A 24,232-nucleotide genomic window follows, 5' to 3' on the forward strand; every position below is an offset into this window, starting at 1 on the left:
TTTGTCTAAAATACCGTGAAGAATAGGATTATCTTTAATCGTCGGCATTAGTGTTACAAATGGATGCTAGTTAAAATGTACACTCTGACGCACGTTATGTATACACATTACACACACACACACACACACACACACACACACACACACACACACACACATATATATATATATATATATATATATATATATATATATATATATATATATATATATAAATATATATATATTATACGCATACTTATATATGTGATTTTAGTTATTAGAGTAATACGGCTATCAAAATTTAATAAGTACCACAGCTAGAACTAAGAGAGAGAGAGAGAGAGAGAGAGAGAGAGAGAGAGAGAGAGAGAGAGAGAGAGAGAGAGAAATCATTCTGCATTCTGTCAGTAGGAATTAGTAAAGATATGACGTCCTTTTTTCCTTCGCCCTCTTTCAACAAAAATTGCTCGGAAGCGGAAGCATGTGCATCATGCATCCTCTTACGTAAACATTATTGTAAACATTATTTTTCTATGAATGTTTACCTTCTTATCTTTGAATATCAGACGCTACATCACTTCCAGTGCTTTCAAAATTGTACCCCTTTTTTTACTTGCTGGAGTTTTCCAGGCATTGTCGTTCTATTTTTTTCTTTTTTTCTTTTTCGTTTAAGTATTTTATTTTATTTTAACTTGAACTTACATGGGTCGTACTATAGTGGGCTCGATCCGCTGGCAGACATCATAATTACCCCGGCGTCGTGTTGGTGACATGTAATTAACCTTAATTGTTCTAAGTAAACTTATTTCTTGATTGGTGATTTGTTTTTATTATGCCATGGCTAAGTTCTGGTAGGATAGATGATATAGGGAAACATGATCCCTTCAATTGATTTTTTGCTTGAGCATTCTCTTACTAGGAAATTTCATACTAATTTACTATCATTCATACTGTATTTGCCGATAGACATTTCATTCTTTCGCATTCATTTAATTCAGTATTTTTTTCACACAAGTAACCGAAAGATTTGAATCTGGAATCTATCTATCGATCTATCTATCATATATATATATATATATATATATATATATTATATATATATATATATATATATGTGTGTGTGTGTGTGTGTGTGTGTGTTTATAATATATATATAGAATAATTAATCTAATATATATCTATATATAAAAGTATATATATATAATATATATATATATTATATAAAATAAAATATATATATAGATATAATATATATATAAATAATAATATATATATATATCTAATTATATATATATATATATATATGCATATATATCTGTTATATATTACTATATATCTATATATATATATATATATATATATATATATATATATATATATACTGAACAATTCGAATTCAGATAGATATAAAAACATCTACAAAATGCAAATTCCCGTGAAACATATGAATATACGAAAAAAAAAATAGAACCATTTGAAAATAGCTAAAATCAGTGCAAAAATAAGCTATCGGATTCCGAGCGAATAAGAAAAAGACGTGTACGAAAGGGAACAAAAAAGCAAGTGTACGGAATTACCCGCTTACCTTAATATCGCACCTAAGTAGCTGAATGAGAGGGTTCGCTCCTCAATAACCTGGAAAAGAGAATGTCGAGTGAAACTCACCTTTTCGGGAACCCGGATTTTCAAGCCGCCGATGACGGTGTTCGAATCGCGCCTGGCGAGATTTAAAATGACTCTATGTGCCACTCGCAAGCAGTGGTAGAGGTAGCCAGCAGCCAGCGGTGGACCGCAGGGGTCATTCCTTGCTCCGCTATAGATTTTCATCTTTATCAATGACCAGCACATTTGCAGATGACGCCCCCGCTGTCAAAAAACGCCCGCCGGGATGACGAACATATGCATGTGTGTGTGAGAATGTGAGGATCCCTTCCTCCTCAGGGGAAAGGGGTGGGCGGGGGTTAGGGTGTCCAAATGGAGTGGGTTGGGTTATGGGTGATAGTGGGTTCTTCGATCCCCCGAGGCATGCGCAGGAAAGACTGGAGAGCAAATGGAGTTGATGGGGGTCTGGATCATAAAGATTTCTCTCTACAAGTGTTGGGGTAAAGGAAGGATGTGGTCTTCCACCCCGGGGGGATCTGCGAGGGAGGTGGGGAGTGGTCCCTACGACCGGTGAGGGTGGGGCCTGGGGAAGGAGAGGAGTACGACATTCACCCGAGGAGTACTGCGGTAAGGAGTTAGAGCATGAGGAGTTTGAAAGTTGCTATGGGCGGGAGGAAAGCGACAAAGTCTTTTCTCTTTCTCGTTTTCCATCCAAGAAAGTATACTAGACATAATGAAGCGATGACGGGAACACGCAAGGTGAAAGTGGAGACATAATGAGTTTACCTGGGAACCCTCGTCGTGAGAGCTTACCTGGGACCGTTCGTCACATACAGGCGAGGAGGGTGCTTGCAGTCATTTGTTGCTTTGGCAGTAATCAACGACAGTGAATCGTGGAAAAGAATTACTTCTGCTAGGTGATGGACGCATGAACACACGCGGCAAGGTACACTTGCACACACACACACACACACACACACTATATATATATATATATATATATATATATATATATATATATATATTATATAGATATATATATATATATATATATATCTATATATATATATAATATATATATATCCATTCGTAAACATATGTGTATGTGTGTATGTCTGTGTCTGTACCTGTGAGTTTGTGTGTAAATTAACTTTAAGCACTCGAAAGTTCTGCTTAATTATGAACTTCATTTTACTATAAAAAACATAAGGCATGACATCATCTGCTTATTGCACTATTTTGTTTACAAAATGGTATTACTAAATGTTACAGCCTATTGGCTTCTCTGCAATTCTTGAGGGATGAGTTTGCTAGCCCTTTCACGTGACCGTAGCAGATAGTTACTGGTACCCAATTTTAGTTGGGTTTTATTATGGAAGTGATCCACTTACCTTGCAATCTTGATCTCAGTGTTGCATCACTTAGCCTCATTACCCATTTTGTCTTCTGTCAGTTTTTTTTTCCGTTTTTTTTTTTTAGCTATATGTTATTCCCATTTTATTGGGTATCTATCTATCTATCTATCTATCTATCTATCTATCTATCTATCTATCTATCTATCTATCTATCTATCTAGTTTTCTCTCTTACTTCCTTCCTTCCTACCTTGGTATATGTGTGCGCACATGTTTACGTGTCTGTTGTATTCAGATTGCCAGTGAAAATAGTTAGTACTCTTTGCCTACTATTCCATTCCTTTTTCGTCTTCTTTTTGCAGTCTTTTCCTTTCCCCCTTTTGTCACCCTGTTACGTCACGTCTTCAAGCGAATGTGCCGTATAGTCACCTGTCACACAGAACCTGCATGGAATAGGTTTTACCAAGGAAACGTTTTAACTCTCTGTTAAAGTTTCAGTCAATATTCTCCTGGATATAATCCCAGGTTTTTTTTTCTTCTGATTCCTTTTTCATTTCAACTTTGGTTTGGTTTCTTTCATTCAGTCGGATTTTTTTTTCATTCTAGTTATTCTTGCCGTTCATTTCGTTTCTGAAATTTATGATTTATGATTTACACAGCATGTATGGGTGAGTAAATGTTTTACATAGTGAGAATTTATGATTTACACAGCATATATGTGTGAGTAAAAGGTGTATATAATGGAAATTTATCTTTTACAAAGCATGCATGGTTAAGAAAAATTTTTTCATAGTGAGAATTTATGATTTTCATAGCATGTATAGGTGAGTAAATGTTTTACATAGTGAGAATTTATGATTTACACAGCATGTATGGGTGAGCAAAAGTTTTACATAGTTAGAATTTATAATTTACATAGCATGTATGGGTGAGTAAAAGTTTTACTTAGTTAGAATTTATAATTTACATAGCATGTATGGGTGAGTAAAAGTTTTACATAGTTAGAATTTATAATTTACATAACATGTATGGGTGAGTAAAAGTTTTACATAGTTAGAATTTATAATTTACATAGCATGTATGGGTGAGTAAAAGTTGTATATAGTGGGAATTTATCATTTAAAAAAGTGGGTATGTAAAAGTTTTTTCATAGTGGGACTTGATAATTTACGAAGCATGTATGGGTGAGTAAAAGTTGTATAGTGAGAATCTCTAATTTACACTTCATGCATGGGTGAGTAAAAGTTTTACATAGAGAGACTTGATAATTTACACAGCATGTATGGGTGAGTTTTGTATTGTGAGAATTTATAATTTACAGAGCATATGTGGGTTGAGTAAACATTTTGTATGCATGCTTTTTAAATTATGAACTTTCATGTGAATTCGTAATTTAAAAATCGTGTATGGGTGAGTGAAAATTTTACGCAAAATCTTTGCTTTTATACTTCAATGAACGGAAACATTCAGCAATTTCTTTCCCCGCCCCTCCAATTTGTGTAAAACGCACGTATGTAAATATGCACGGCCGTACAAGTACGTCAGAATCTTCCGCATTTATTTACTGAAGCACATCTACCTTTCCGTGTTGTTTGACCTGTGCAGGAAGTCTGGCAAAATTGCGCGTTTATGTCGCTCGTAAAATTCATAAATTCCTGCTCTCATTAGCGTTACGAAAACGTGCGTATATATATAAATATATATTGCGGCCATACTTGCATAATCTCGCGAAATAGAGCCTATTAATTAAAATGAGACCCGTCCGTCATCCACAGCTATTTGGGCAAGACCAGCGCGGCGCTAAGCTTTCAGGTCATCAGGAGAAGTCGTTTACTTCCATTTTTGTTTTCTTGCATGCGTTGCTAGCTAGTGCAATGGTTGTTGGGTTATATATTGACTCCGTTATCTTATATGCCATCAGCAGTCATAGTGCCATAGTTTCATAATTCATTAGAAAGCTGTAGTGACAGAATGACTTGACGTATCTGACTTAAGGAATTCTGCAGTTCATTTGCCACGCCTTATTTTCAGTGCTACTGTTCCTCAAATTACCGCATATGATACATTGCTAAATAAACATAAAAAAATTAAGCGTCCTGCGTTATTATTTGAATGCTTTTGCCACCAAATTGCAAAGCAGAAAAAATTTTCAAAGCGCGTATATTCTGTCCCTGGTCATTTCAACAAGAATAGTTTTCTTTGTCAAAATCTTTGATTAAAGGCGTTTTATTTCTACAATTTTTTTTAACGTTGGTTAACCGGGATTCAGTGTCTGTATTTGTAAAACTAATACCATTAGGGGGTCACTTCTGTCCCTCCATCTTATTTCCTTTATATTTTTTGCTGAAATAATTGCTAAACACAAAGGATACTGCTAAAGCACAAACAGGTAACTGACAGTCGTAGGTATGCCTTCTCTAGAATCTAAATTTCTTATTCGTTTTAACTTACCTGTGTGACGTAAGCCTATTATATGAAAGACTTTCGTTAGATTCGTTGTTCTCCCAACTAAATTTGACCCAGAGAGTCAAGTCCTTTAGTTAAGAAAACTCAAACAAACAAACAAACAAACAGGCACCAGAGATCCAGTGAGTGGCGCTTTTCCACCACACGCTGCCAACCACCCTCGTGCGAGATTGTGTAAATCAGTGTAATACAGTGTGATGCCCTTCCATTCTTATTCCTCATGATGCTGATGTATCTATTCGCCTGCACCAATTGGAAAGGGCAGCTGAGAATAGAATAGTTTCCCCTATGCCTCTCCTCCCCAATAAAAAACGGGATTCACCTTTTGTGTTCCTTTTCACGGCGTCGTCACACACCGACGCATGCTGGCCGCTATGTATCTGTTTGTCAAATTTCAGTGCCCCTCGAGGTAGGAGGAGGTCGGTCGGCTACGGCGGCGGGGGCGGCGGTGGGGCATCAAAGGCGCCGCGCCCGTATTGGATTTCTTCACGAGCGTATCATACAATAAAAACGTCTCGACTCGGGCGAATCTGGCGAACGTGGCGTCTCTATAGGGTTTTAAAGGGAGCTTTATCCTTCCACTCTCGAGTTTGGGTGGCTCACAATGGCCCTGCATTCTCCCCTTATTCGCCGATCATTCTATTCTCTTTGCGGAATCTGCTCTGGCTTTTATTGGCCGGGGGAGGGAGGGAACGGGTGCTGTCATTCATGATATAGTTTTGCATACTTATGTGATATGTACATATATATATATATATATATATATATATATATATATATATATATATCCATATGTATATATAGATATATATATATATATATATATATATATATATATATATATATATATATTATAATAATATATTAGTCAAAAGTTTCTCACTGGCTCTGACCCACTCATCTCTCACGAAATCCCATGCAGGATTAAACATAAAGTGGCTTACAGGATTACCTGCCTATTTCAACACCTCGACGTTCTTAAGGCGAGAATTTCGGTCCTAATATATTAGTTTCAAGATACAGACTAATCCGGGATCAACCACCCCCAGGGGAACTTACTGACCTCACAGGATCCCAGCGCTTGGTCCTTGTGCTTGGATTCTGTATTCTATTCTATTAAGGGTTGATGAGTTTTCTTCCAGAATACGATCTTTGGAATGTTTAGGACAGAGAGACTTTGCAAAGCAATCACAATCACTGAGGGTAAATAAAACCCTTATTTAGTACTTATTCTCGATATATGTATATTTTTTAAGCCATTTGACCCCGCGGTAGTTTGTCCTTGTAACATCTAAGCATATTGAGTGTATCTTTGAACATACATCAAGATTTAAGGCTCTTATATCTTCCTATTAAAGTATTTCAGATAAAAATAATTGAACGACATTCTCTCTCTCTCTCTCTCTCTCTTCTCCTCGTCCTCTCGTCTCTCGCTCTCTCTCTCTATCTCTCCTCTCTCTCTCTCTCTCTCTCTCTCTCCTCCTATTTATTAGGCCTCTATGGATTTTGTTGCCACTTTAATAAACGACAGATTTGGAAAAAAAAATTTATAAAAATATAATTGCAGAAGAAACAGAAATCAATGAACGCGTTTGCTTGAGATAAAAATAATAAAAAAAAAACTTAATTTTTTTGTGTGAATTAAACATATTATCGAAAAGCAAGTAAACCAATTAAATAAATTTACGAATTGCGTAAAGAAATGAATCAAACTAATGGACGCCATAAATAAGTAAAACCAAAAGCTAAATGAAGAAAATATAAATTCGAAATCTTGTATCGTGGATAAAGTTGCGTATAAAAAAAGCAGAAAAAAATACTCTCGCAAATAATGAGAACTTATAGGTAAATGAATAAAATGATAATGTTTCGTGAATAAAATCAAGAATTATAAAAAAAATAGCAAAATCACAAAAAATAACAAAACGGAACCAATAATGAAAACCAATAGATAAATGAATAAATAAAAATGGGAAATCTTGCGTCGTTAGTAAAGTCGAAAGTTAAAGAGGAGAAAAAGGAAGCAAAAGCAAAAGCACAGTAACAAACAAAACAGAACAAACAATGCAACTTGATAGAAAAAAGGATAAAATAAAAATTGGATATCTTGCGTCGTGAATAAAGTGAATAAAAAAAACTACAAATAATGAAACCCAACAGACTAATGAATAAAATAGAAAATGAAAAATCTTGCATCGTGAATAAAATCGGGAATGAAATGAAAATAGCCATATCACAAAACAATAACAAACAAAACAGAACAAGTAATGAAAACCAAAAGATAAATGAATAAAATAGAAATGAGAAATCTCGCGTCATGAATAAAGTCGAGAGTCAAAAAGGAAAAAAAAAAAAAAAAAGTGATTGGGGTGAGAAGTGATTGGGAACTTGGAAAGAACAGTTGATATAAACTGCTGTCAATTTTAAACCTGGTCCAATTCCCCCTTTTCTATCGTCCCGCACTTGTTGAGGACCCCCGCTTGCTTAATCACTTATTTTCGTTCGTTTGTTTTTGTTTTGTTTTTCTTTCTGTTCTCTCTGGTTTGCATTTTATCTTCAATTATCCTTTGATCGTTTTTAGCGTTTTTTTTTATCTCTCCTCGATTTTACGTCCTTTTCAATTCTTCAGCGCGTCGATGTTGTCGTTTATTTGTATCTTTTTGTTTCTTGCTTCTATTCTCTTTATTTTACATTTCTCTTATTCTTTACTACGTGTTTGTTTCCCTCATGTTTCGTTATGTTCTCCTTTAAATGCCAGTTACTGTTTTGTTCTTTGATTCCTTTCTTTATCATTCTCTGCTTTATGCCTTATGCTTTATTCTTATTTGCTTTATTTTCCTTTTCACTGTCGGCACTTTTTTCTGTTGTTTTGCTCCTTGATTCTTTTCCTTTTGTTATGTTTTGCATGATTTTCTTCCTTTCTATCGCCGTATATCTTTCTTTAAGTTACATTTCTCTGCGTTTTGCTATAGTCGCTTCTTAACCTTAAAAAAAAATATTAATTTTGATGAAATTCACAATTTCAGTGTTGATCATGAATTATCCTTTTGATCATTGAACTTCTGCGTCTTGTATATGCAAGACCTGCCATATATATATTATATATATATATTATATATATATATTATATATATATATATATATATGTGTGTGTGTGTGTGTGTGTGTGTGTGTGTGTGTGTATTAACGTTTACATGGACACACTTGCATATAGGCTATGTATTTCGAGATAGCATCATATCATGTAAGGTTAGAAAACATTTGGAAAACATGTTATTGAAAGTATTCTCTCTCTCTCTCTCTCTCTCTCTCTCTCTCTCTCTCTCTCTCTATATATATATATATATATATATATATATATATATATATATATATATATATATATATATATATATATATATAGATAGATGATAGATATAGATAGATAGATATGATAGATATATAATTTATACTTTCTATTATTCCTCTGAGCAGATACAAACGAAGAATCCTAAAGATTTTCCAAAACTTGGAAATCTTTTGAATTCATTTATTGCCCCCCATCAAAGCACTAAATTTAGACAATACATTAGGAAATGCAATGTCTGACGTATTAACTCTTAAGAAAAAAGATTTATGAAAAACCTCAAAAAATTTTTTCCCCTGTTACCTAATTATCTCTCTTTGAAAGGGACGAGGTTTCCCATTTGGGCAAACTTCAATCCACTTTAACCAAGGAAGTTTTGCTTCAAGTTTTGTTGAAATTAGTCCAGTGGTCTTGGAGAGGACGTCGAAAATTTACCAACTTTAGGCCAGGCAGACATACACGCGTACGTACAGGCATCAGACACTGAACAAATTTTTATTAGTAAAATTCATTGGTGCTTCCTGCTTAGGTGGATAAAAAAAACAACATAAAAATCATCAAGGAAACACTTACGTTTAACGATTTTATCCCATTAGAATCTTCTGGCCCCCTTTACATGTAGCTGTCATATCATACTTTTACGATTGCAAGTTTATCTTCTGAAATCATCGTTGAACGTTCATTTTATATGAGCATTTTCTTGTTTATGTTGGGAAAATCATCCGCCAGCTTCCATTTTTCCTTCCTTCAAATTAATTTACTTATCTTATCACTGTGCACCTTCCCTTTACACTTCAAAGCACTGTTGTATGTTCATCTTTACAGATTAATGGCGTCTCTACACTTTCATTTTTGCCTTCCATAGAAATGTTAGTTTGAAAGTGCATACATGCAGGAAGGTAAAGTGGAATCGCCTAGATTCCTTCAGGAAGATACAGATTTAAAATATTTAAGGACAATCCTGCCCTCTCTCTTAGGCCTAGAGTACACGAGCCACTCTGTGGCGCCACAGATTGGCGTCGTAGTGTGGCGGGGATGTGGCTTCCCATAGGTTTCCATTGTTTATAAGCTGTGGCAAGCTGTCACTGATCCCCGCCACAGCTTATAAACAGTGGAAACCTATTAAAAGTCACGCACCGGCGCCACCAGAGTGGCTCGTGTATTCCTACCCTTCCATAATGTATGAATGTATGCACTTTTATTTTTGGTTTTGAAAGAATTTGTGCACTTTCATACCTGGTTTTAATTAAAGAGTTCATACACATGCATTTTTAGTTTTTAAATAATTTATTCACTTTCATCTTTAGTTTTTAACGAATTTATGCACTTTCTCCTCGTTTTTAAAGTATCTATGCACTTTCATCTTGAGTTATTCAAAGCATGTGTGCACGTTCATCTTCAGTTTTTATAAGGCATGTGTGCACGTTCATCTTCAGTTTTTAAAGCATCTATGCAATTTCATCTTCAGTTTTTAAAGCATGTGTTCACTTCCATCTCCAGTTTTTAAAACATTTGTGTAATTTCATCTTCAGTTATTAAAGCATTTGTGAACTTTCATCTCCAGTTATTTAAGCATCTGTGAACTTTCATCTTCAGATTTTAAAGCATATGTACACTTTCATCTTTAGTTTTTCAGAGTATGTGTGCACTTTCATCTTCAGTGTTTAAAGCATCTTTTCACTTTCATCTTTAGTATTTCAAAGCATCTGTGCACTTTCATCTTTGGTTTTTTAAAAACGTGTGCACTTTCGTCAGCTTTTAAATCATCTCAGCATTTTCATCTTTAGTTTTTCAAAGCATGTTTGCACTTTCACCTTAACATTTTAAAGCATCTGAACCCCCTTCGTCACAGCACCTGCAACCCATCACCTACGTCTTTTCAAAGCATTTTGTACCCTACTGAAGCATCTACAACCTTTCCTCTTCGCTCCTTTTAAAGCATCTCACACGCCTTCTCCCTCACCTCTGCAAAGCCCGCGGAATTTACACGCATTTTCGTGCAATTAGAATTCACGCCATATTCCCTGGCAAGTTCAGCAAGCGGTGGCAATCTCTTTCTCTCGTCTAGGTATCTTTAGGGAACCTTCCTCTTGCCTGATTCAATTAGCCGTCTCATTTGCATCCTGTGTAATGCACAAGTTAGCTAAATTTGATGGAGAGGCAATTTCATTTATGCATTGCGTGTTTAAGTTTAAGACGCTGCAAGTTGCAAATTGACTTCAAATATGTAGGGATGATTTTTTAAGATGAATAAAATAATTTTATTCACTTATCTTCATCTTCAAGTTTTGCTCTTATTACGTTAATTCGTGCTTTCCAGATTTTCAGTTTCGTATCAGTTGATTCATTTTCATTCTTATTCAGATGTTTCTAAGACATAATGTGATACTTGTTTTGATTTTGATTTTAATATTCCTTGATTTTTTAGTGCATCCTTGTAAATATGCTCGACCTCACATATCTGCTTTATTGCATTCAGCATTTGCTATTTTGATAGTTGCATTATCAGTATTGTTCTTCAAATAGAAATAAATTAGTTAATCGGTTTTTTATTAAAAAAATATATATATATATATATATATATATATATATATATATATATATATATATATATATATATATAGATAAGTATATAAATTTATAAATATATAAATAAATTATAAATAGATAAATGAACCAGTAAATAAATCAATTAATTAGCTCATTAATTAAAAATAATTCTAAAGTAAATAAACCAGAAATAAATAACATTAAAAATGAATAAATGAAAATAAATAAGCTATGAATCTGGAGCTTAGGAAATTAAAGTTGTTTTGCATCTCCTCTTTAATACAGAAACTCATTACCTGCTAGGAAGACTCCCACATTTTGACAGTAAAAAGAGAGAGAGAGAGAGAGAGAGAGAGAGAAGAGAGAGAGAGAGAGAGAGAGGGTGAGAGAGAAGAGAGAGAGAACAGTAACTCTGGTGACCAGCAGCATTTACAGTCATAGTTGAGTGCATTTATGTAAAATGCAATTTTTTTCGCTCCAGGCAACTAATGGAAGTTTCACTTCGCCAGGACAATTACAACCCGGATGTTGTTGTTGATCTCGAGAACGGTTCCAAACACAACGAAATCTGTAGCCGTTCATCGCTTCCTTTTGAATGGTGGCCATTACCTTGTGAATTGGCATCCATCTCTGCAAAGTATACGGCTCACGGCGATCGATCTGCCAAAGCAAATTGTGGGCAATTTTGTGTGAAGACCCAACTGCGCGGAACGCTTTATTATAGCAGCCGTTTGTCGGCGAGGTACTACCGACTCCACAAGACCCGAGAAGTGAGGGGCTGGCGCTGCCGCCATAGGTGATTTTGGATGTGTTAGGTAATATTGAGTGATTTAGTCCTCTGTCTTCTTACCGGGGCTGGATTGAAGGCAGAAGGAAGCAAACGTAACGTAAGCACTGGATCTCTCTCTCTCTCTCTCTCTCTCTCTCTCTCTCTCTAATATATATATATATATATATATATATATATATATATATATATATATATATATATATATAGAGAGAGAGAGAGAGAGAGAGAGAGAGAGAGAGAGAGAGTGAGAAAACGAGTATATGCCCTGAATTTTTCTAGATAATGAGAAGGGCAGAATGGAAATGAACTTACGACAAGCATATTGAATGAGGATTGAATGAGTGAAGGGGATGGTAAGAGAGATACGAATGAATGAGGAAAAGAAATCGTGAATAATAAGAATAATGAGAAAAGAAGGATCAAGGCTACTTCGTGGTGAAAGGTAATTATAGGAAAGTTTGGTGGCAAGAGAAGAATTCATTAGGAGAATGGTAGAATTGAGGAGAAATATAGAATATATGAATGATATAAAGGAGAGTGAAATGATGAATAGAGTAATTACGGGTGATGACAAACTGGCAAGTATAAATAACTGAAAACGGTAATTGTGGGCGTCAACCTTACTTCAACCTATTTGTACTAATCATTAAAATGAACCTATTTAAAAGCGATATTTCCTCCCGCGATCTCAAACATCCTCTCTACATTGGCATCACGTGACCAAAAGGGGAAAGATGAGCTACGTGGGATGGAATGGAATGGAAGGAGAGAGAGAGAGAGAGAGAGAGAGAGAGAGAGAGAGACGTCCCATACGCCGTTATCCAGGGTTGACTGGATAACAAAACAACAATAATAATGTTTTGTACCGACGTGCATATATTTCAGCAAGCACTCGACGGCCATGATCATTCACGGCAGGAGGAGCACTAGAGGATGAATTTACAAATTGGACCCATTTGTAACGTCTTGCTCGAATGCACCCTGTTGCCACGGCGTTGTCATTTTGCCTTGCCCTGTTATCACGCGCTCGCATTCCGCCAGGAGTTTCTTTCTCTCTCTCTCTCTCTCTCTCTCTCTCTCTCTCTCTCTCCACTGCGTCTCTTGGAAAGACATATCTGCCCTGTTTGGGAATGTTAACCTCTCGTCCGTTTTGTTTCGATGCGTCACGATCAATAATAAGCTTTTGGAAGTGCCTTGTCAATTCTGTTTGGCAGTGCGGACTTCGTTCCTCTTTTGTCTTGCGAGAATCCGTCTTCCGATTATAATCGGACGAGGCTTTGACCGGAAGTGCAAGCGTTGTATGTTTATTTTTCCTTAGCGGAATTGGCTTACTGCAGGATACAGTGTACCTTAAAGCCTAGGAATAACGTAATGTACCTTAAGATTTGGCTAAGAATTACAGAATGTACCTCAAGGCTACGGAATGTACTTTGGAACCTAACCTAACCAACCTAACTTTATTAAGGCTTGGCCAATTATTATTAAAAGATGTACCTTAAGGCTTGGCCAAGAATTACAGAACTTACCATAAGTTTTAGTAAAGGAATGCAATATTATTTCTTTGATTTTTTCTTTATTATATTTTCAAGCTGGCCCTTTGAAAGGCTTTAAATTACGACATGAAGCACCTTAGGATTCCATCCTGCAATACGATCCTCAGTTTCCTTTAGTATTACCATACCTCATGGACAAATATGTTCTTGGAATGCCCTTAACATAGGAATGGGGTACCCTAAGAATCCACCAGACGATAGGACTCTTGGGGTCTTATTTTTTCATCTACATGGTAACCACTTTGACATTTTCTCGAAAGGCGGGGGATGTGTGTGTGTGTGTGGGGGGGGGGGGGGTCGGTCGTCGCAACCCCAAAAGACCCCGTCCATAAACACGTACTTTGCGTCCTTTTTGTTGTTTATTAAGCCATGGCCAAGTTGTCCTCAGGGATACAAAATAATTCATTAGGACAAGGAAAGGAATTAAGGAAAGACTAGAGATAAAGGAAGCGGAAGAGATAAAAAGATAAAAAAAAACAAAAGAAAAGAATAAATTAAAGATATTCATGATATTAGAGTGGTTTTGAGTATAAACTTATCATCATCACTGATGAATCCTTGAAGAATGATGTGGATAGAATATACATGATCTTGCAAAGTTTATTACCAAATCCACCTGAATTATATAAAAAAAATTATTAAATTTTCTAAGCATTTATAATGCTTACCGTTTGGCGACACACTACACTGTGTGAATTACAAGCAATAATGATAATAATAATTCTACCAATCATTTATCATTAGTAAACGACTGAAGACCTGAGTGAATAACTCTTTTATTTAGTATCTTAAATCCTTTTTTTATTCATTTGTTGAGTGGGTTTTGTGAAGTAGAATGAGATCAACGAGAAAATATTATTATTAAAAGCCAAGTTGCTGTAGTTGCAAGTTGGAATAGCAGAATGCTACAAGCCCAATGAACCCATAGTACCGAGAAGGAAATTGATAGGTAAAGAATAAACTAGGGAAGAGAAATAATGAAAATAAAACGAGATAAATAACAAGGCGAAATTTGTAAGGTAAATAACAAATATGTTAAGTATGGCTCAATTTAGCCTGCTCACTTAAAAAAAAAAAATTAAAAAAAAAAAAACAACAACAACAACCAACAGCAACAGCAATTGCATCGAGACTGAGCTGCTGAATTTCCCAATATTCATCTACAGGACTAATGATGAACTGGACATAGGTAATGGAATACATTTCATTTTGTGCACCAAGTTATTTGTGAGCGACTCTAAGACTTGAGACGTTTCGTCTTTCTGTTTTCATTCGGACTGAATGGTTGATTTGATTAGTTAATATCAGTCTGACGTTGCAAAAAGAAAGGTCATCGACTTTTCAACGGAAGCGAGAACTTTTAGAAGGCAATGGTCATAGTTACGCAAAAAAAAAAAAGAAAAAAAAACAGGCTATGTAATTCATTCACTATCTCCGAATGTTTCATCCCTGACGAACTCCGCCGTGGGTGGGATAGCAGAAAAAGAATCCGTCTGTTTCCGAAGAGAGAGAGAGAGAGAGAGAGAGAGAGAGAGAGAGAGAGAGAGAGAGAGAGAGAGAGAGAGGAAAAAAGCAAATCAGTTCTTCACGGGAAACCGGAAGCCCTCTTAAAAATGCAGTTCGACGAAATTCACCTTTTGCAGATGCAACAGACTATTCATTAGGACCTCGAAGACACAAAGGTATCCCAAAGAAAACGAAAATAAATGTTGAAAGAAAACGAGGTAGAATTTTCCTGTCGGAGGAATGGAAGGGATTTATGCCCCTGAGTGAGTAAATGGATTAAATAAATAGCCGGAACTTTAAAAAATGCAAACAGAAACAAAGACCGATTCGCGTTTTCTGTTCCTCTCCGGAGTTAGAATGGAGTAAATAGCGTGAATGGAGGGGAACGAATGTTATTTGTGCTCTTGAGGGAAGAGGTGAATCTGGAGAAAGCAAAATCGGTATGATGCGTTCCAAAAGGTGGAGGTATACCAGGTTAGGCCGGAGAGAGAGAGAGAGAGAGAGAGAGAGAGAGAGAGAGAGAGAGAGAGAGAGAGAGAGTCTCCCTCTCACCCACAACCATCCTCGTGGCACCAGCCAGGCCACATCTTCCCACATGGAGCCTGAATAGTAGTGATTTCTGTCATCCAGGATTGTCTGTGGTCCGCTAGTGGACTGGTTCCAAGGTTTCCAGTTAAAAGAGGTCGGACTGTATTTCAGTACGTCTTAGTATGGGGAACTGGCTCAAGCACTGTTTTATTCTGAATCATTTTCGACGAACTGGGAAAAACATTTGTCAACTGACGAGTCCGAAAACTATTTTGGAGATTGATTTTATCCTCCCTTGATACAAAGTAAAACTATAAAACTTCACCGATATCAAGCAATGCAAAGAATAGCCACTTCGGGATACAGAGGGATATTTGATATTCTAGTGATGCATAGAATGTTGATATCTCAACTGTGTCGATGCCTTACTTTTAGTTTTATATTACTTTACAAAGGAGAGAGAGAGAGAGAGAGAGAGAGAGAGAGAGGAGAGAGAGAGAGAGAAGAGAGAGATTGTTAAACTGCTCTTCCCGAATGAACACAAATTTCCTCGTGTTGGAAACTCATTTAGGAAGCAAAAGAACTTCGGTACCGAAAGATTACCTCTAAATGTCAGATGGTCAGGTATTGTTGAATTGCCTTTAAATTACTGTCATTGTTATTGTAAACATTTAAGATCCCATTGCACTGGCAATCGAGGCCAAAAAGGTAATTAGTTTGTGGAAATAATTTCTTTGCTACTTAAACAGTTTTATTTCAAAAGCCTCTATATACCTACTTTGGTATTTGAACTGTCTTAATTCAAAAGCCTCTATCTACCTATCTATCTCTATCCAGCTGTCTATCTATCTTACGTAGGTGTGGGCTACCATATTATTTTCCACGACCTTTTTTAAATCAGGATGAAAAGAGAATGAAATACTTAGACGAAAACTCGCCTGTAGTAAAAAGCTTCACGATCATCAACACACTATACGATCAAAGTTATATAGCAAACGAAGTATTTTGGAAATAAATGACACTTAAAGACATGACCGTATATGAATTATATGGTAGCACAAGTATTTTAGATGTGAACAAAATGAATATGCATTCGTTTTACGTTAAGGGTACCAAAATCTGGGATTATTGGAAAGATAAGACGTATATTAAGTACAATGTAATGTCTACTTAAGAGCTGTTTACGTATGTGAATTAATTTTAAACGATTGTAATAAACTAATTTCATAAATATTTTATGAGAAAAATTCTCCAATGATGCAATTTCCAGGCATAAAATCACAAGACTTTAAGACTTGTAAATCATAAGACTTTATAAGACTGATATCTTGTTCCTTGGACAGTCTAGCGGTTATGGTTTATGCTGAAGTAAATGGTATTTGCTGTATTACTTAATGTTACCTAAATATCAGTCCTTTTCATGTAATATCTTTGGAACTATCATTAGTTAATAATCTAAACGACCAATTATTTATCGGCCAGTGTACCATTTCCAGTGAAAAATCAATCGTATATCAATATTTCAAGGGAATTTGAGCTCTGGAACCATTAGGTTGGTATTGGAAGGGTAACAGGGGATCCGTGGGGTGAGGAGTGATGTGGTCGAGGGGTGAGGGCTAACGGTGGAGGGGTGAGAGTTGAGGAGTGACGGTCAAGGGGTGAGGGTGGTCAGAAGACCCCATTAGAAGGAGAGAGACTTCATGACTGTAAAACTATTCGGTCCCAACATTTATGGCTTATTGTCCCTTTTCAGGTGCTAGTGCCAAGTCACGCGTGTTCCATCACACCAGGTGAGTGTAACCTACCTCCCTCTCGTCTTAAAACGGGTTTTGACTCGAGTACGAACGAACGAACGAACGAACGCGGCGCTCGTAATTCGTAGCGTTTGTCTTCTGTTGAATTGCCAACGACGGAAGGTCTTTCTTGTGTTTGTTTTGTATTGAGTTGCGCATGATTAAAAACAACACCCAACCCCCATGCTTCAATCTTTCTCTTCCCCCACCCCCTCCCAGCTCTGACCACCTCTCTCTCTTCTCTCTCTCTCTCTCTCGTTTATTTGTGTTCCGTGAAAGAGCTGAAAATTTCCTCGACATTCTTTCCTCTCTCTATTATTTTCTATTTAGGCTCTGCGAATAATGGCATGGATCTCTCTCTCTCTCTCTCTCTCTCTCTCTCTCTCTCTCTCTCATTAATTTAAGAATAACATCCGCTCTCTCTCGCTCTCAATGTCCTCGTGTTTTATTTTTTTTTTTTTCACTTATCACAACTTATTTGTGTCTACATCCTTTCGTCAAGCCGGAAGAATTGCACTTTTATATGAGGGAAAATGGATTCCATAAGTCAAGCAAATTCTGAGTTACACCGTACAATAACTGTGATTCATTTTGTGAGAATATCTTTTCGAATTCTCAAAAACATATTACAGAAACAGGAATGTCAAAGCAGGGGAGTATTGCTGTAAGAGTTATGAATTTGAACACAGCACACACACACACACACACACACACACACACACACACACATATATATATATATTGGTCAAAAGAAAAACAATTTCAGTGGTTCTAGAGACCATAAAAACCACTATATCATTATTATGCGATTTTATCATGAAAATATATCGTCGATTATATTACGACACAGAAATATCCTTTCATCGTTTTGAAAAAAAAAATGCATATTATTATTATTATTATTATTATTATTATTATTATTATTATTATTATTATTATTATTATTATTATTATTATTATTATTATTAAGTAAGTAAATTCATTCTGTAACGAAGCAACAAGGGCCACTTATTTGAAATTCAATCTTCAAAAGAATATGATGCTCATTTGACAGAAGTTATAGAAAGAAAGAGATCGGTTATCAGAGAGAAATAGAAGTAAGTAATTCAAATTGAAGGTAAATTGATTTTAGAGTAGTAATGCTCAATGTGTAACCGAGGAACTTTCAGCTAAACTTGTAATGTTTAGAAAGTAGTTATGGTATTTTTGACCAAAAGGAACCAGATGATTTGAAGTTCTTGTACTATCCTAGTACCATATCGCAAATCCAAAGACAATCAAATAGGTACCAAGCACCAGGTCACTTAAAAAAAAGAAAAAAAAAAACTCCGTTGCAGAGTTTATGAGCAATTCGAAGACTCCACTTCACGGTCGGAGTCTTAGCAAGAATAGCGACTGGAAAGACTCCATACGGCCCATAAGAGCTAGCCGTAGTCTTTTTGGGGCGGTCGATATATCGATTTGCTCTGGCCCAGTTATGCCATTGCGAAAGGGACCGGAATCCCTTTAATATGAGATATTAGGTTGCATATGTTTGTGTGTGTGTGTGAGAGAGAGAGAGAGACGGTCGATTGTCGCGCGTGCGCGCTCGCAGAGTACTTAGAGTATAGCAAAGGAAACACATACGCTTGCGCTAAATATTTATATATAAATATGCACACGCACGCTATATATATATATATATATATATATATATATATATATATATATATATATATAATTACACACACACACACACATACATATATAACATATATATATATATATATATATATATATATATATACATACATATATATTATATATATATATACACACACACACAACACACACACACATATATATATATATATATATATATATATATATATATATATATATATATATGATATATGTAGTAAATAAAGTAAATTCCACGTTATATGTGATTATTATACATGTGTGATATATATATGTATACTATTCTAAATATATCATATACTATATATATATATATATAATGTGTGTATGTGTGTGTGTGTGTGTATTGTGTATGATGTATGTATGTATATAGTATATGGGTGTTTGTGTTGTGTTGCATAAACTACTAACCACCCATATAATCCTGGACATGAAATTCATCTGAACTCACGATAATGTTTCGAAAACGCTCAATAATCTTTTCTTTTCGTAATTAATTATGTACTACATAACCTGGGTCCTCGCTAGAAATCGTGATGACCAACAAAGATCTGTGACGTATCAGTCTCTTATTCCCAGGGATATTTCCTGCTCGGTTCGTTTAGCGAGAAGAAAGATTCTATTTTTTTTTTATGTCACACGAATTTCGCAGTGTTGCTTAAAATAACTTTTGCAGCCGAATGACCCCGCGTGTAAACATTTGCATGCAGTTTGCCGTGTTGCAAGTCTCTCGGTGTTACGGGCTTCTGGTGTCAGAAGGGAAGGCGTGATTCGAAAATTGAAGAGGAATAAGAAGAAGAATGAAAAGATGGAGATACAGAAGAATAGTTAAACAGATGGAGGGGGAAAGGTTGTAGAAGAAAAAGAAGAAGAAGAATGAGAAGATGAAGATACAGAAGAATAGTTAAATAGAAGAAGGGGAAAAGGTTGTAGATGAAAAAGAAGAAGAAGAATGAGAAGATGGAGATACAGAAGAATAGTTAAATAGAAGGAGGGGGAAAGGTTGTAAAAGAAGGAGAAAATGGAGTTATAGAAGACTATTTAAATAGATGCAAAGAAAATGTTTGAAGAAAAAGAAGAGGACCAAGAAGATGGAGATATAGACGATTTAAATAGATGGAAGGAAAAAGATTGAGAAGAAGGTGGAGGTATAGAAGATTTGAATAGAAGGTGGGAAAAGATTGAAGAAGAAGAAGATGAAGATATTAGAAGAACATTTCGATAGATGGAAGGGAAAAGGTTGAAGAAGAAGAAGATGGAGGTATAGAAGAAGATTAAAACAGATTGAAGGAATAAAGGTTGAAGAAAGAGGATAGGAAGATGGAGATATAGAAGAAAATTTAAACGGATGGAAGGGGAAAAGGTCGAAGAAGAAGAATAAGAAGATGGAGATATAGAGGATGAAAAGTGAGATTCAAAAACAAATGAAGAAAAATTGGAGGATGGAGAATTTGTAAGAGAAAGAGGTTTAGATAGATGGAGGAAACAGTAGAATTAGAAGATGGAGATGAGTTGAGTAGATGGAGAGAAAAAAAGGCCTGATTGTTGGTAATGAGAGAAAGTCGAAAAAGATAAGAAAAGAAGAGGTAAGATAAACTGAGAAATAAATTCATGAAACCCGAGTAAATGGTATTATAGTAACAAATCTCTTATGTCGTTATTCATAACACGTAATTTTACTGCATTCTGTTACAGCCAGATTTTCTATTAATTTCACGCTCATTTTACCTGCATTTTGCGAAAATCTCTCTCTCTCTCTCTCTCTCTCTCTCTCTCTCTCTCCTCTCAATTGTATGACTTTTTCTCTGCAACGGAAATAACTATAATTTTTATTTTTATTTCAATTTTTCAACATTGAATGATATTGTTCTATTGCTCGATTCACTCAAAAAAGAACCCATAGGATGATAATTCCTATATTATGCCTTTAAGGCGTACTGTATGCAGAACTTGCTATTCCTAATAGCACCATTTCTTGGACCTTAGCAGTATTATTTAATGCCTTTTTCATCTTTCATCCAGTTTTCTTCGTCTCTTCGCACCCTCTCAGCTGTTCAACTTCTTGAGCTTTATTCACACACAATCACGCATAATATATATATATATATATATATATATATATATATACTATATATATATATATATATATATATATATATGATATATATAATACATGTATATACTCTATACACATAGGTATATACACTAAATATTATATACTGTATAATATTTAATATATATGTTTAATATATATATATATATATATATATATATATATATATGTATGTACACACATACATAGTACACATATATACGTATGTGTATATACACTTTAGATGAAAAGAACCTCGGATGCAACCCGCGTGCAGAAAACTTCCAAGCCACCACCCGCTTCAAACCCTTCCACACAGGCGTCTTACCAGCAGCGTTGAAAATGCGCCCCCCCCCCCCCTCCCCCTCCCTGCACAAACCGCATCATCCACTTCCACCTGGACGTTAGGAGCCACAAAAGTGTTTTAATGAAGAAATTAAACCCTTCCTGCTCCTCTGGTAGAATTAAGTCCCCTCAACATTCATCAGCTTTTCCTCACTTTTCCCTTTTATTTAACTACTACTACGTCCCATTCACCTACTATCTTATTTTCTCTCTTATTTTCTTTACCCCTTCTCTCTCTCTCTCTCTCTCTCTCTCTCTCTCTCTCTCTCTCTCTTCCTTCCTTCTCCTTCACTTCCTCTTCCTGAACAACTTTATCATGTTTTCCCCCTCTTCGGTTTTCTTTTTTTTTTTTTTTCTTTTTTTTTTTTTTTTCATTTTTATTTTCTTTCTATTAGTGTGTCTCTCCCCTCTCACCCTTCTCTCTTATTTGAGCGTGATTGCTTTGGTCTCTCTCTCTCTCTCTCTCTCTCTCACGCACTGAATTTATTTCTATTTTAAGATCTAGCGTTTCATTTGTAGTATCCAGACCCCTCTGCGTTTCCCCTTATTCAGTCTTTTTATTCGGTCTTTTCTTTTCTCTTACTCTTCGTCGTTGTTGTTGTTGTTTACCTTGTCGCTCGTTTGTTTATTTGTCGTTCTTACTCCTGTTATGTTTGTTTATTTGTCAGTTTGTTTCATTTATTTGTACGGTGATTTTTTTTTCTTCTACGCTGTTTTTCTTTCATAATTTTCGTATTATTGATTTGTATTCGTCATGTTTCTCATTTCTCTATTTCGTTCTTGTTTCTTCCCAGTTCTTTCATCCGTTTTATTTACTTAATTTCCAATTAGTGTATTTACTTGCTACTTTTATTCTTTATCTCTTTCCATACTTAATACCTTTTTGTTCTTTTGTTACTTCTAGATTTTCATCTTTTATGTCATTTATTTGTTGTTGTTGTTATTCCATTCCCTCGTTTACTCGTTTATAAATCGTCTTGCTTCATTGAAGGGACAAATGAATTTTTTTTAATCAATTTTACTTTTATTCCAATATTTAGTATCATTTCTTTATGCACTCACCTTCAACTTATGCTTTAAAGACGGAAGATATTGATTTTTTTTAACCGTTTTTCCATTTATTCCTATAGTTATTGATATTCCTGTGTCCATTCATTCACAAACTTTACACCTATATTGAAATCATTGATTATTGTCATTAATTATTGATAACATTCCTTTTAGTGCTGTTTTTCGTTATTATCAATTTTCTTTTATGCTTAAATTTAGTAACACTCCTATCCACTTTAAAGAACTAATTAATAATGTTTATCGTTGTCTGTATTTTCTCTAACATTCGTACAATTAGTAAAATTCCTTGACTGCTCATTTGCAGTCTTTTGCACCTTAACTGGAATCATCGGTCATCATTATTTCCGTCGGTGTTATTTTTATCCCCCCGTCCCCATGTTTAGAAAACATTCCCTTCTGAACTCATTTGCATATTTCCCTCCTCTGTGTATGATTCGCGCGTCATCGGAAGCTTTATATCCATTCCGTGCTTATAATTGCGTGACCTTTCACACTTCCCATCGAACTATTTATGTTGTCAATTGTATATTTAGTTCCCATTATTGCCTCCGTAATAATAAAAAGTGAATGCGCGCTTTTACTGTGCCTGTAGATTTCCCATTGTTCATTTAACAGACGCACACAATTTTCCTCTCTTTTATGGAAATGGACTTGTTTGTAGTAACTGTGATGCCTCCATCTAACACCACCTCCCCCCACCCCTTGCACCCCCTACCCCCCCTCCTTTCTAACGCTCAACCCCTTTCCCATTGTGATGTTTATTGTTTACATTTTTTTCTTTCACATCTCGCTTAACTTTTTTTTTTCTCATATTCGATGTCAAAATTGTTTTAATATTCTTTTTATCATTGCTTTTTCGTAACTTTTTTTTAATAATCGCCATAGGTTTCAATGCGCTAAAAATGTTTGTTTGTTTGATTAGCATTTCTTTCTTTCTTTGATTTATTATTATTTATATTTTTTACGTTAACTGTAAGAGTTGTTTTGTTTGCGATGTGTTGATAACATGTTGATGTTTATTAAGCGTTCATTTTAAGTTTAGACGAGTTTTTTACGACATTCGGGCCCCCCCCCCCCTCTCTCTCTCTCTTTGTCTTTTGTTAATAAACTGTAGCCTTTTGCTATCTTTTTTCTGTTATTCCCGTCTGAGTACTTTCTGGTTTTCGTCTTTTGTCCAGAACTTGTAGAATCCTTTGTTACTTTTACCTTATCTGTTTTTCTGGGTACTTACAGTTACATGAGGATGCTCTCTCTCTCTCTCTCTCTTCTATCTCTCCTCTCCTCTTCCTCATCTCTCTTCTCCTATAGTCGTTGTGTTGCCATAATCAGATCTGTCAGTTTCTCTTTCTTCTGCTGACAAATTAAAATTCTTAACTTTTCCTCTCTCTCTCCTCTCTCTCTCTCTCTCTCTCTCTCTCTCTGGCCTCATCCTTCGTCGGGAGCGCAAGTGTCGGGGCTGCCGTAGAAGGTGACCGAGGGAGCTACACAGCCCCCCACCCAGATCACCCAATCGTGGGGAGGGGAAGAAGGGGGCTAGCGCTCCCCCAAAATACTGGGGGGCACATCGATCGCGT

General features: G+C 35.6%; 1 long non-coding RNA gene across 2 annotated transcripts in view; it reads left to right on the top strand.

Moving 5' to 3' along the window:
• LOC135196750 (uncharacterized) overlaps positions 1-24,232 on the top strand; it is an 830,226-nt gene that overhangs the window by 533,534 nt on the left and 272,460 nt on the right. For both annotated transcript variants that reach the window (XR_010310454.1, XR_010310455.1), the window contains one exon: positions 17,431-17,467. This is a non-coding gene — a long non-coding RNA (uncharacterized LOC135196750). The remainder of the gene's footprint in view (positions 1-17,430; positions 17,468-24,232) is intronic.

Source organism: Macrobrachium nipponense, chromosome 18 (genome assembly GCF_015104395.2).
Source record: "Macrobrachium nipponense isolate FS-2020 chromosome 18, ASM1510439v2, whole genome shotgun sequence".
NCBI classification, from domain to species: Eukaryota; Metazoa; Arthropoda; class Malacostraca; order Decapoda; family Palaemonidae; genus Macrobrachium; species Macrobrachium nipponense.